The 12,156-nt window shown below is 45.9% G+C and overlaps 1 long non-coding RNA gene across 1 annotated transcript in view; it reads left to right on the forward strand.

The window, feature by feature from the left end:
- The window catches only part of LOC308470319, a 97,577-nt gene extending 90,640 nt beyond the window's left edge, over positions 1-6,937 (forward strand). The window contains exon 5 of the long non-coding RNA XR_013982364.1: positions 6,897-6,937. This is a non-coding gene — a long non-coding RNA (uncharacterized lncRNA). The remainder of the gene's footprint in view (positions 1-6,896) is intronic.
- The last annotated feature ends 5,219 nt before the right edge of the window (positions 6,938-12,156 follow it).

Here is a 12,156-nt window from a genome sequence, read left to right on the forward strand (position 1 = left end):
ATTTTGGGATGCATGTTTGATGCTTATGTTCTGTTTTTGAAGTGTTCTGCCAAGTAAAAGTTTGAATAATGTTTTTATGGTCCTCGATAATGATTTATTCCAAAAACATGAGTCAGTTCTTATGCTTCCAGTCACTTCAAACTGTGCAATATTAATATAGGCAGCCATGTGTACACTGCTCTTCTTAAAGTAAAGAGTACATGTCTGACTACACTCAGCTTTCCCTGGCCTGTGTATCACGAAACCCAGGGGAACATGATCATTTCTTCCCAAGTTTCCAAGTACTTCCACTTCATCAGGCAGTTCCTCACTGATGATTATGTCCAGGATAGATGTTCCCCTTGCTACTCTTTTTACCTTCTGGGGAATGAAATTGTCAGTGAGGCAATGGAGAAATTTGTTGGACCTTACATTCTTGGCAGAGTTTAAGTTCCAACAGACATCAGGATAACTGAAGTCTCCCATGACTACTATGTATAATTTTTGAATGTACGGGAAAGTCTAGCAATAGGTGTGGGTAGGTTACTGGTGGTGGGGCTGATGCCTTCTCACTCCCCGCCCACCAGGTGCCACCCGTGTCTTCCAGTCGGAGTAATTCTGAAGACTCTACTGACGGGCTGTGCTAACTCTTGAGTGCATCAGATCATGGCAAAGCAGCTTCAGCTCACTGTGTTGTCTTTCCTTTTGGAGTGTGGATGCTAAATTTGCATGCCATCAAAATTACATCATGGGCTCAGAGCTCTTGCAGTGCTGCTGCTTTAGACAGTGGCTGTCCTAAAGGCCACTGGAGGAGAAATACTAAATCTTGCTTTTATGTCCACCCCCCACCCCACCGTTCTTATTTCAAACGCTTGTACCAGGTTTCTGTTTACAGAGAGAGAATCGGGAAGAGGGGAGCAACAAGGAGGAGCCTGCTTATGTAACCTGACATGTTTATCTTGGACTTTTTAGCCCTCCTGGCAATTCCCTTTGGAATTCACGTTAATGGCCTGGGTTTGTTTCTGCTGAAATCACCGGCAGCAAATCCATGCCCAAAAGGAACAGCGCCAAACTATTTAAACTCAAGAGACAGCCTCGCTTTTGCCTAATAGTTTCATCAAAGCCAATTAAGCAATTTCTCTTGAAGTCCTCCCCTTCTCAACTCTACCGGCCTTGAACCATAGTTGCAGCTTTGCTTTCTTCTTATTCGGAGAGTCACAAGTGAGCACGGAGACTTAACGAAACAGCCTCTTTCTTCCTTTTTTACATTGGTCCTTAAATGCTGCTTCATAGATGTGTGCAAATGGCGTCAGTCCATGACTGTCTTAGGGACTAGCCTTCCATGCGCTAAGATGTGAGATAGCTCATCTCTATGCCCCATCTGGAGTGGAGATTTGACTGACGTTCAATCCCAGGCATTTTACAGGTGGGGGGTTGGTAGGATTCCTGCTTGAGAGAGAAAAAAGTGAATGCAATTTAAGGCGGCAATAACGGAAGTCTAGTATCCAGATCAAGGGAAGTAATAGTACCGCTGTATTCTGCCCTGGCCAAACCACACTTGGAGCACTTTGTCCAGTTCTGTGTACCACAATTTAAGAAGGATATTGACAAGCTGGTAGGTGTGCAAAGGAGGGCGACCAGGATGATAAAGGGTCTTGAAACTAAGCCATATGAGGAACAGTTGAAGGAGCTGGGTAAGTTCATGCTAGAGAACAGAAGACTGAGAGGTGATATGATACCTATCTCAGCTATTGGAAGGGCAGTCCCATGAAAGATGGTGCCAGTTTGTTTCCTGCTGCTCTATCTGCCTATCTGTCTATTAAAAACAAATAGATTGATAGCACAGCACCATCCCTATATACAAATATAAAACCTATTGAAAACATACAGATAAACATGTAATGAAAACAACACAGCACCAGCCCTTTCATTAAAAGCAGTAAGTGTCTGGATTCACAGAATGCTGTGTGAGATAGTAAGTCTGCAGGCTTGAGTTTGCTAGCTGATGCAACTGGCTGATGCAATCAGCCTGCAATACTTCCTATGGAAGTGCTGGGTCGGAAAAACTCAGCAGCAATGTGCTGTCAGTTGATTGGCTGTCATCGGTTTAAAAGGGAAACCTGTCCAGCAGTAAGTGGGTGGTGTAGAAGAGTGTGGTCAGAGAGAGATAGAGAGATAAAAAGGTTTTCCTTTTTGCCTTAAGGTGCAGCCAGGTACTCTGTTTGAACTGCTCGTGTATTATAGCCTGTAGATTATTGTATATGTTTGTATATATATAGCTCACAATAAATATACTGCACTGCACTGAAGAACCTGGAACTCTGAGCATTTCTGCTAAAGTGCCGTGGAGAATTTGCGACAGTCAGTTCCCCAAAGCCAGTTGGAACCAGGAAGTCTTCACCAGCTGGTGGAAGTACAACAAGGACGGAGACAGTCTGGCTTCTCTAGGGAGGGAGTTCCAAAGTCTGGGAGCCACCACCGAGAAGGCCCTCTCCTATCCCACCACAACCAAGTGTCCCTGTGAGGGTGGCGGGACTGAGAGAAGGGCCTCCTTCAAAGATCTCAAAAGGGCAGGTTCATCCGAGGGAATAGGCTCTTTCAGATAGCTTGGACTTAAGCCACGTAGGGCTTTATATATCCTAAGCTGAACTTCAAATTGTGCCTGGAAACAGACTAGTAGCAAGGGGAGCTATTGCCACAAGGGTCGTCATATGCTCTCCATAACCAGCCCTGGCCAACTGATCACTTTTCAAATATGAAACCACCCAGGTAAAAGGGGGGTGGGGATGGGAAAGGTTGTCAGAATTACAAGCACTCCTTTGCAAAGCTATTGGTGCTCGGGGGTGGGGGGGAATCCCGTGCCTTCCTTTTTGTTGGAATAATGCAGTCAGCAAAATCTCTCCTAATCTCAGATCCATGGCTGTGAAAATATGCCCAAAGGGGGGGGGGGATGCTGAAATTTGCAATAAAAACCCCCCAAACACCTTGTGTGGCAGACAGCGGTGATGCTACCAAAGCAATACATACCTTTACAGAGCGCTAGAGGCGAGGAATGAGAGTCAAATAAATCCCCAGCAAAGATCAGACAAGACCTTGCCCTGTCACTTTAAAACAAAAGAGAGTTAGCTCAGGGTACCTGAAAACCTGCAACAAAAGTCCCCTTTGGATTTATAAATTCTACCTCTCCGTCTCCACCCCCCCCCCAATGATTTTTCATTCTTAGTATGTTTCATAAGCCACTCATTCTCTCTCACTTCAGGTCTTCCATAACCTCTGCTGGGGGGAGAGAGTTTATTGCAGGCTGCACAGAGAGGCAAAGGGAGCTTGGGGCGGGGGGAGGGAATTTCACTTTATCAAAGCATTTTTATTGCTTTCCTCCCCTCCCCTGCCTCGCCTTGCTTCCATCCTTCTGAAATTTCATAAAAGCGCACCCTGTCAATCTGTGAAGTTTACGTTTCACTGTTTTTGCTATAACAGCTATTGTTGCTGAATTAGATTCATCCCAGTTGAGAAGCATCATAATGCTTTATTCAATGAGCTAGGTTGGACTGCAAACAGCAAAACTCATTAATATTTTTTTTTAACTTAGTACATTTGTTAGGAAACCAGAAGCATTTTTATTAGGAATAATAGCGAGGTAATACCCAAGAAAGACCAAAAACTGTTTAGGTATGCAACTGTCGCAGCAGGAGTTTTATCCGCACAGAGATGGAAGCGACAAGACTTACCAACGATCCAGGCCTGGCAGACAAAGATGGTGGAATATGCTGAGCTGGTGAAATTGAATCCATAAGTGACTGTGGAAGCCAATTCTGGATCCCCACGTCCGTCCACTGTGGGGACATAGGTTTCCAGGCGGGAGTTGATCATGGTGAGGGTTTGCCAAGCGTACCTTCCTCCTAGCACATTTCTCCCTTTCATCCTGAGTTCGAGTGTCTTCCAAGCCCATGACACCTTTGGTAAAGGCTGTTCTCCAATTGGAGCGCTTGCAGGCCAGTGTTTCCCAGTTGTCGGTGATTATACTACATTTTAAAAGATTTGCCTTGAGAGAGTCTTTAAGGCTCTTCTGTTGACCACCAGCATTACGCTTTCCATTTTTAAGTTGGGAATAGTGTAGTTGCTTTGGAAGACTACAATCAGGCATCTGCACAGCATGACCAATCCAATGAAGCTGGTGTTGAAGAATCATTGCTTCGACACTGGTGATCCCCAGCTAACAGGACCAGGGGTCAGGGATGATGGGAACTGTAGTCCCAAAACACACATCTGGAAAACCCTGCTCTACCCTATGTGTACCCAAGCTGCATGGGTCCACAGGCACCCCTAGTACTTCTTTCCTTGATTTTGATTTGGGAACCAAGCCAGGGTGCATACAAGCTGTGTGTGAAGAGCCTCACTCTGTGTGATGGGGGACCTTCCATTTTGCAGGGTTCCTGATCATGTGCATGCAGCCCAAACACCCACTGCTCTTTTTTTAATTTCCCCAGTGTCCATACTGCCAACATTTAAGAGTGCTAGTCAGCTAAGTTTTACTCAGAGTAGATGCACTGAAAATGATGTACATGACTCAGTAAGGCCTATTAATTTGAATGGGTTTGCTCTGAATCAAACTTAGCTGAGTACCACCCTAAGAGAAGAAAATCATAGTGAGCAGCATGAAATCAATAATAAAATTTCATCCATAAAACTAAATTCAAAATGTATCAAAAATCAGTACATCAGGTTAATACATCAACATCGCTGGGAAACTCCTCAGGGAAAACCTGGTGCGCACATAAGCTCTGCCTGTTTTCAGATTAATGAGAAGCAGTGGTATGATCCCCATTTTCTCTCCAGATTTTATTTTATGCACCTATGACAGGCACTTAACCAGATATTTTGTGGAGAGAGGGCCTGTCAGGATCCCCTACAGTACAGATACTTCTGAGTGTCCTGGCTCCCACCCCAGACATGATAGCAGAGTCTTTTACTTGTGAGTAAAACAGAGTATGCTGGTATAGCAGTCAGAAATCCAAAGCTCAAAACTGTCTGAAATCAGTGAAGTCATCCCAACAAGTTATCATGCCCAGCCAGGTTTACAACCAAGGTGAGGCACATGCCCTCCTTGCAAGATTTGTTGTTGGCAGTTGTCTGTCTCAAAAGACAATGGAGTGCATCTCTAGGGGTGACGTCAAACCACTGGAGAATCACAGCACCTGCTGTGGAAGCAGAGACTGGTAATTAAAAGCAGAAGCAGAGAGAGAACAAAGCAATTTAGAAACAGATCTGTTAAGTTGTGGGTGAACATATCAGACGACACAGCGATTCTTTAAACGGCTCTTGTTTATTCACAGGCCAGGACAGAACTGAACTGAAGGGTTCAGTCAGCCTGCTTATATAGAGCTCCAGTACAATGTAACTGTAACAATTTTCTAAAACTATCCAATCACTGAACGTCACTTTCGATCCCTTATTTGCATAACTATCTACAGTATCCCCCTGCTGGCCCAGGTGAGAACTTCAGTGCATAACAAGATCAGAATCTCTTAAAAATTTCAGTTACAGTGGACACTCAGGTTGCAAACGTGATCCGTGTGGGAGGCATGTCTGCAATCCGCAGTGTCCGCAACCCACAGCACCGCGTCTGTGCACGCAAGGGTTGCGATTCGGCGCTTCTGCCCATGTGCAAAGCGTGATTTAGTGGTTCTGCGCATGCATGAGTGCTGAAACCCGGAAGTAACCCGTTCCGGTACCTCTGGGTTTCAGCGCGTCCGTATCCCGAAAACGCATAACTTGAAGCATCTGTAACCTGAGGTATGACTGTATAAGGTTGATCCTGGAGGCTATTCACATCCCTGCTGTATTTTAACAGCAAACTCATTCTCTAAGAGCCGATCCTTCAGTAGCCAAAATGACATCATTTATGGGGAAGTGTGAGGCATCAGTTGGGGAGCTCTCAGCCCAGAGAGACTGAGCATGCTCCAAGCGCAGGGACTGATGGCTAACTGTTGAGAGGAAAGGGAAACCGAAAGCTGTGGAGAGGGGAAATGGAACGGAGTGATTCTGGAAAACGGGGTGGCTGGCTGAAGCTATGAAGCACCATTTTGTTGTGGCCTTTTGCTGCAGGCCAGACCCGTTCCATCTCATTGCTCACACAAATTTAGAGATGGGGCCCAAGGACCCACACCTGTGTCAGGTGCATGCCTGCACAACTGGCCAATGGGGGAACAATGAAATGCACCTCCAAGCAAGGCAGTGCTCCCCGTGGGAAGTCTGGGCTGCTCCAGATGTACACATTTGTTTACTCGTTCCTTCGCCCACCCACACAGGCACACAATTACACGTTAGCTTCCACTCCGCCTGCTGTGCGCCGTATTAATTCGCTCAGTGGTAGCCTGGCCTGCATTGATAGAGAGGCAAAGGAAGAAAGGGGGTGGGTATTTATGGTTAAAGAGACACCAGAAATACATAATTGTCCTATAATATGTCATCAACAGCTCAAAACGAACTCGCCAGCTGCAGCACATGAAAGAGCAGCCTGCACACTGTATCTTTAGCTGGAGACAGGAATAGATGCGGCCATGATCCCATCTCCAAGACTCTTTTCAGAGTTGAACTTCTAGAGGAGGGGCCTGAAACCTGAAGAATAGCAACACATAAACATAAACACCAGGAACTCTTCAAATGCAGTTTTGAGAAAGATCTGTATCCCCCACCTCCTGCCTCCGCACAATGCGAAATAGAGAGGATTCTACTATTCTTTCATTTATTAATCACTTTCCTGCAGCATCTCAAAGCAATTTTACAGAATCATAGAACTGTAGAGTTGGAAGGGACCCTGAGGAGCATCTAGTCCCTGCAATGCAGGAATATGCCGCTGTCCCATGCGGGGATCTAACCTACAACCTTGGCATTATGAGCACCATGCTCTAACCCAGGGTTTCCCAGCCTTGGGTCTCCAGCTGTTTTTGGACTACAATTCCCATCATCCCTGACAACTGGTCTTACTAGCTAAGGATGATGGGAGTTGTGGTCCCAAAACAGCTGAAGACCCAAGGTTGGGAAACATTGCTCTAACCACTGAGTTATCCAGGCTATTTTAGCCCAGTCCTCTGCTAAAGCCATCCCAGTTGTTGGCCATCACTGTCAGTACGCCTTTCAACCGATGTCAGCGACTGGGCTCAATAACTGGTTCTGCCCCGACTGGGCTAGGCGACTGGAGCACTTTCAGAGACCTTCCAGTCCTGGAAAACAGGTCCCAGTGCACTGGACCCACAACTGTGCATTGTGAGCACCAGATTCAGCAGAGTATAAATAACGCGGAAGCTAGCTGTGAAGCATAACTCCTTTGATTTCTAATAGCGTCTAATGGCTTGCATGAATGTTACAGCTCCCATTCAGCCATCTAGTGACTACATAGATAAGACTCTCTCCACACACAGAGTCAGGCAGTCAGTCAGGAGTGGAAGATAGAGGAGCAGTTTCCACCCCCTCCTTTCTCAAAACATCAGATCAGGACATTCTCGCAATGGGAGGGAGTGAAAATATCAACCATCACCACCTCTTGTGGGAGTGTGTTCCATAGTTTAATTCAGATTCACTGGAAGCCCTTCACATTTCCCCCCCCCATCCACTTTCTCTAGGCCATCCGTAATCTTATAAAGTTCGTATCACGCCGCCTCTTGCCATCTTTATCAACTAAATGCTCCAACCTTTCATTCGAGAGAAGTTGCTCCAACCCCTTGGTCATTTTGGTTTTTTCCTGAACCTTTTCCAAGTCCACAATATTCTTTTTGTGGTGAGGTGACCAGTATTGCAAATGCAGTCGCCCCTTCCATGTGCATAACAGCATTATAACAGGTGCAGCTTTTATCTTCAGTTCCTTTCCTAATGATCTTTAGCATGGAATTTCGCATGGCATGCTGTTGATTTTTAGATATATTTTTATTTGTTTTCATCTTTATTTAACGTATGAATTCTATTTTTTATTTTTATTTTGCAAACCACGTCTTAGAGGTTTTATTTACAATCAAGTGGCATACAAGGTCTCTTAAATAAATAGGGAGGACTAACAGAAAATTATGGGACGCGGGTGGCGCTGTGGGTAAAACCTCCGCGCCTAGGACTTGCCGATCGTATGGTCGGCGGTTTGAATCCCCGTGGCGGGGTGCGCTCCCGTTGCTCGGTCCCAGCGACTGCCAACCTAGCAGTTCGAAAGCACCCTCGGGTGCAAGTAGATAAATAGGGACCGCTTACTAGTGGGAAGGTAAACGGCGTTTCCGTGTGCGGCTCTGGCTCGCCAGAGTAGCTTCGTCACGCTGGCCACGTGACCTGGAAGTGTCTCCGGACAGCCCCGGCCTATAGAGTGAGATGGGCGCACAACCCTAGAGTCTGTCAAGACTGGCCCATACGGGCAGGGGTACCTTTACCTTTACCTTTAACAGAAAATTGGGACTGCCCTAGATAAACAGAGTGCTTCATTGACAGCCCATCAGGCATTCCTGCTTTGTAGACTGGTCATCTCCAGTATCTAGAGTCTAAAAACCTTTGGAACATAGGGACACAGGAAGCCCATTTGTACCCATTCAACCATGAGCATCTATTTCAGCATTGTCCCCACATGAGGTGGGGCTCAAATGCAGACCCCCCAAGTGTTCCTATTTTCCAGGGACAGTCCTGGATATACAAAAGCTTTCCCAGTTTCTGATTTGATCCAGGAATGTCCCGCTTTTCATTGGGATGTCCCTATTTTCATTGGCGAAATGTTGGAGGGTGTGGAGTTAGAGACGCCCCGAGCCAAGGAGATAAGGAACTATGCATCTGAAGGCAGCCCTGTATAGGGAAGTTTTTTTTTAATGTGTAATGTTTTATTATGTTTTTATATATGTTGGAAGGCGCCCAGACTGGATTGGCTGGGGCAACCCAGTCAGATGGGTGGGATATTATTATTATTATTATTATTATTATTACAGTCGTACCTTGGTAGTTGAATGGAATCCGTTCCAGAAGTCCGTTTGACTTCCAAAACCTTCGGAAACCAAAGTGCTGCTTCTGATTGGCTACAGGAAGCTCTTGCAGCCAATCAGAAGCCATGGAAGCCTCATTGGACATTCAGCTTTCAAAAAAAGTTTGAAAACTGGAACACCGACTTCCGGGTTTTGGTCATTCGGGTGCTGAAACATACGGGTACCAAGGTGTTCAACAACCAAGGTAAGACTTTAATAACAACAACAACCTCTCCCCGGATACTGAGGTCCAGCGCCGAGGGCCTTCTGGCGGTTCCCTCGTTGCAAGAAGCCAAGTTACAGGGAACCAGGCAGAGGGCCTTCTCGGTAGTGGCACCTGCCCTGTGGAATGCCCTCCCACCAGATTTCAAAGAGAAAAATAACTACCAAACTTTTAGAAGACATCTGAAGGCAGCCCTGTTTAGGGAAGCTTTTAATTTTTAATAGGTTACTGTATTTTAGAGTTTTGTTGGAAGCCGCCCAGAGTGGCTGGGGAAACCCAGCCAGATGGGCTGGGTATAAATAATAAATTATTATTATTATTATCATTATTATTATTATTATTAATAGGATATCCCTATTTCCATCGGAGGAATGTTGGAGAGTGGCCCTCCAGGCTTGTCTGTCTGGCCCTCATGAGTTTCCCCAAGCCACACCTTTTCTTCCTGAAGCCACGCTGTTCACCGGCCTTGCTTCACATCTTATTTCTTGAGTGTTTTTGCTTGGCTGGAACGTATCCTCTGATGATAACTCCTGCTTGCCTTCCTGGAGAACAGAGAGCAGAAGGTGATGGTTTGTAGAAGCCGGCTTACTGTGCAAAGATCAAAATTAGATTGGTGCTCCAGCCACTTTCCTTTCTGTCTCCACTCACCACTGCCATGTGGCCCTCAGAAGTGTTAGTTTCTGTTTCTCACTGAGCAGCTGCGTAGAGTCACAGGACTGTGTTTACATTCCAGTCCAGGCTATTGGAAGTCTCACGGGAGACTAGAGACGGATGTGACGTTACTGTTTCCTGTTTCCTTCGTTCCTTTGTTCAGTTGCTCTCTGCTCTCAGACAGAGGATGTATATTTCTTAGCTGTCTGCGTAGCTAGAAAATAAAGTAAAGAAAATAAATAAAGCAATGTAGCCATAAATCTCATCACTTCCGCATGCTGTTTTGATCCTCTCCTGGGAGGATATGCCTCGGAGCCTCATCAAAGGCTCAAGGTCGTTAATTAACGGCCGGAGGCAATTTCAAAGGCTCCAGCCACTTTCCTTTCTGTCTCCACTCACCACTGCCATGTGGCCCTCAGAAGTTGGCCCGGAAGGGAAGGGGGCCCTTAGCTTCAAAAAAATGTTCTCCATCCCTGCTCTTCACTGACTGGCATTAGCTCAGCATTTTGGACAGGAGAAATTCCCAGAGCTCCTGGAAATGCCTGCGATAGGACTTGGGACCTTGTTCATCAGTATCTCCACCACTGAGCTCAGTTCTTCCTGATGGCTACATTTTACAGCTCCGGTATTATTATTTTTTAAGTGCCTCATTAGAGCAGACGGGGCTGAACTGAGAAGCAAACAGTTCCCACTGCGATATTCCCCATGTTTACCCAAGAACTCTGCTGTCTTCAAGGCCTGTGTGGGTGGAGATTGATGTAAGTCCGAGGCACTTTGGAGAGCGCAAGCGAGCTGTTGATATTGCATCCTGCCAATTTCCCCTTTTAAATGCAGAGAAATGCCTTTTGCTTTACGGCTGTAACAAAGTGCTCATGGCTGGCACGCTTGCGTTTGGAGAGTTCTTCACATCAGAACTTTGCAGGAATTCGCCCACCCCAAATGTGCGAGTTATATTTATTTGTTTGTGGCATTTGCATCATAAGATGTAGCCCCCTACAAACCTAAACACTGCCATATACAAAGGAAAATGTTGCCAGTAATTCTAACACTCTGATATCAGACTTGCTAACATCTGCATAATGCACATGAATATGCTTTTTTGGGGACCCCCCCATACTCTCCCGCATTACGGGAGCTGTTATTGAAATTGGTGGACGTGCTGGAAAGATAAATTTGCTGAAGCTGGTTGCAGAGGACAGAGAATATGCCGATCAGCAAATTTGGCGGGTAAGTGGCTCCAATTTGTTATGTATTGGAATCAATATTGTCCCCAAAGTACTATCCAGCTGTTTGTGTAATCTTTCAGTTTTCTTCCTAAACAGTGTGTGTATTTAAAGCATTTGTATTTTGGGTAAGGTAAAGGTAAAGGGACCCCTGACCATTAGGTCCATGCGTGGCCAACTCTGGGGTTGCGGCACTCATCTTGCTTTATTGGCCAAAGGAGCCGGCGTACAGCTTCCGGGTCATGTGGCCAGCATGACTAAGCCGCTTCTGGCGAACCAGAGCAGCGCACGGAAACGCCGTTTACTTTCCCGCCAGAGTGGTACCTATTTATCTACTTGCACTTTGACGTGCTTTCGAACTGCTAGGTTGGCAGGAACAGGGACCGAGCAACGGGAGCTCACCCCGTTGCGGGGATTCGAACCACCGACCTTCTGATCGGCAAGTCCTAGGCTCTGTGGTTTAACCCACAGCACCACCCGCGTCCCTCTGTATTTTAGGTACAATGCACTAAATCTAGTAAAAAAAATAAAATCAAATATAGCAGGGGAAGCTTTGGGGAATACAGAAAGGTGCCTTATACCAAACGCTGGTCCAGTGGCCTAGAGCCTCATCCACTGGCCTGAAACATACCCCAGCCTAACTTGCTAACCTATGCTTTTAACAGCTGCTGGCTCTGCAAGAATCAGCAGGTGGAGCTTTTCAAGACCTGGAGATAAAAACACAATCATTTGCTAATGCCAGCAGATCAAGCTGCCTTTAAAGGCACAGCAGCAAGGGTCAACGAGAAAAACTAGCAACCCTCCTCTCCGCTTCTCTGCTGGTAGTGATAAATCACTGATTATATCTGTGTAGTGGGTGGAATAGCCTTGCAGATAATTTTGCTCCTTTGCAAGCTGTTCAAAACAATGTTTCACTGGTAGCCCTCATTTGCAGAGCAACGAGTCCTCAGGTAATTACAGTGCTTTAACTTTTAAAACAAATGTCCTATTTTTATTTAATCGTCTAATAAGACACCTCTCGTTATCAGATGTGTGGCTCTTCATAGCTTTCCCTATTAAGCTTGCTCCTACAAGGGCATGGAATTATTTTTCTCAA

This window comes from Podarcis pityusensis (genome assembly GCF_964106645.2).
Source record: "Podarcis pityusensis genome assembly, chromosome: 1".
NCBI lineage: Eukaryota > Metazoa > Chordata > Lepidosauria > Squamata > Lacertidae > Podarcis > Podarcis pityusensis.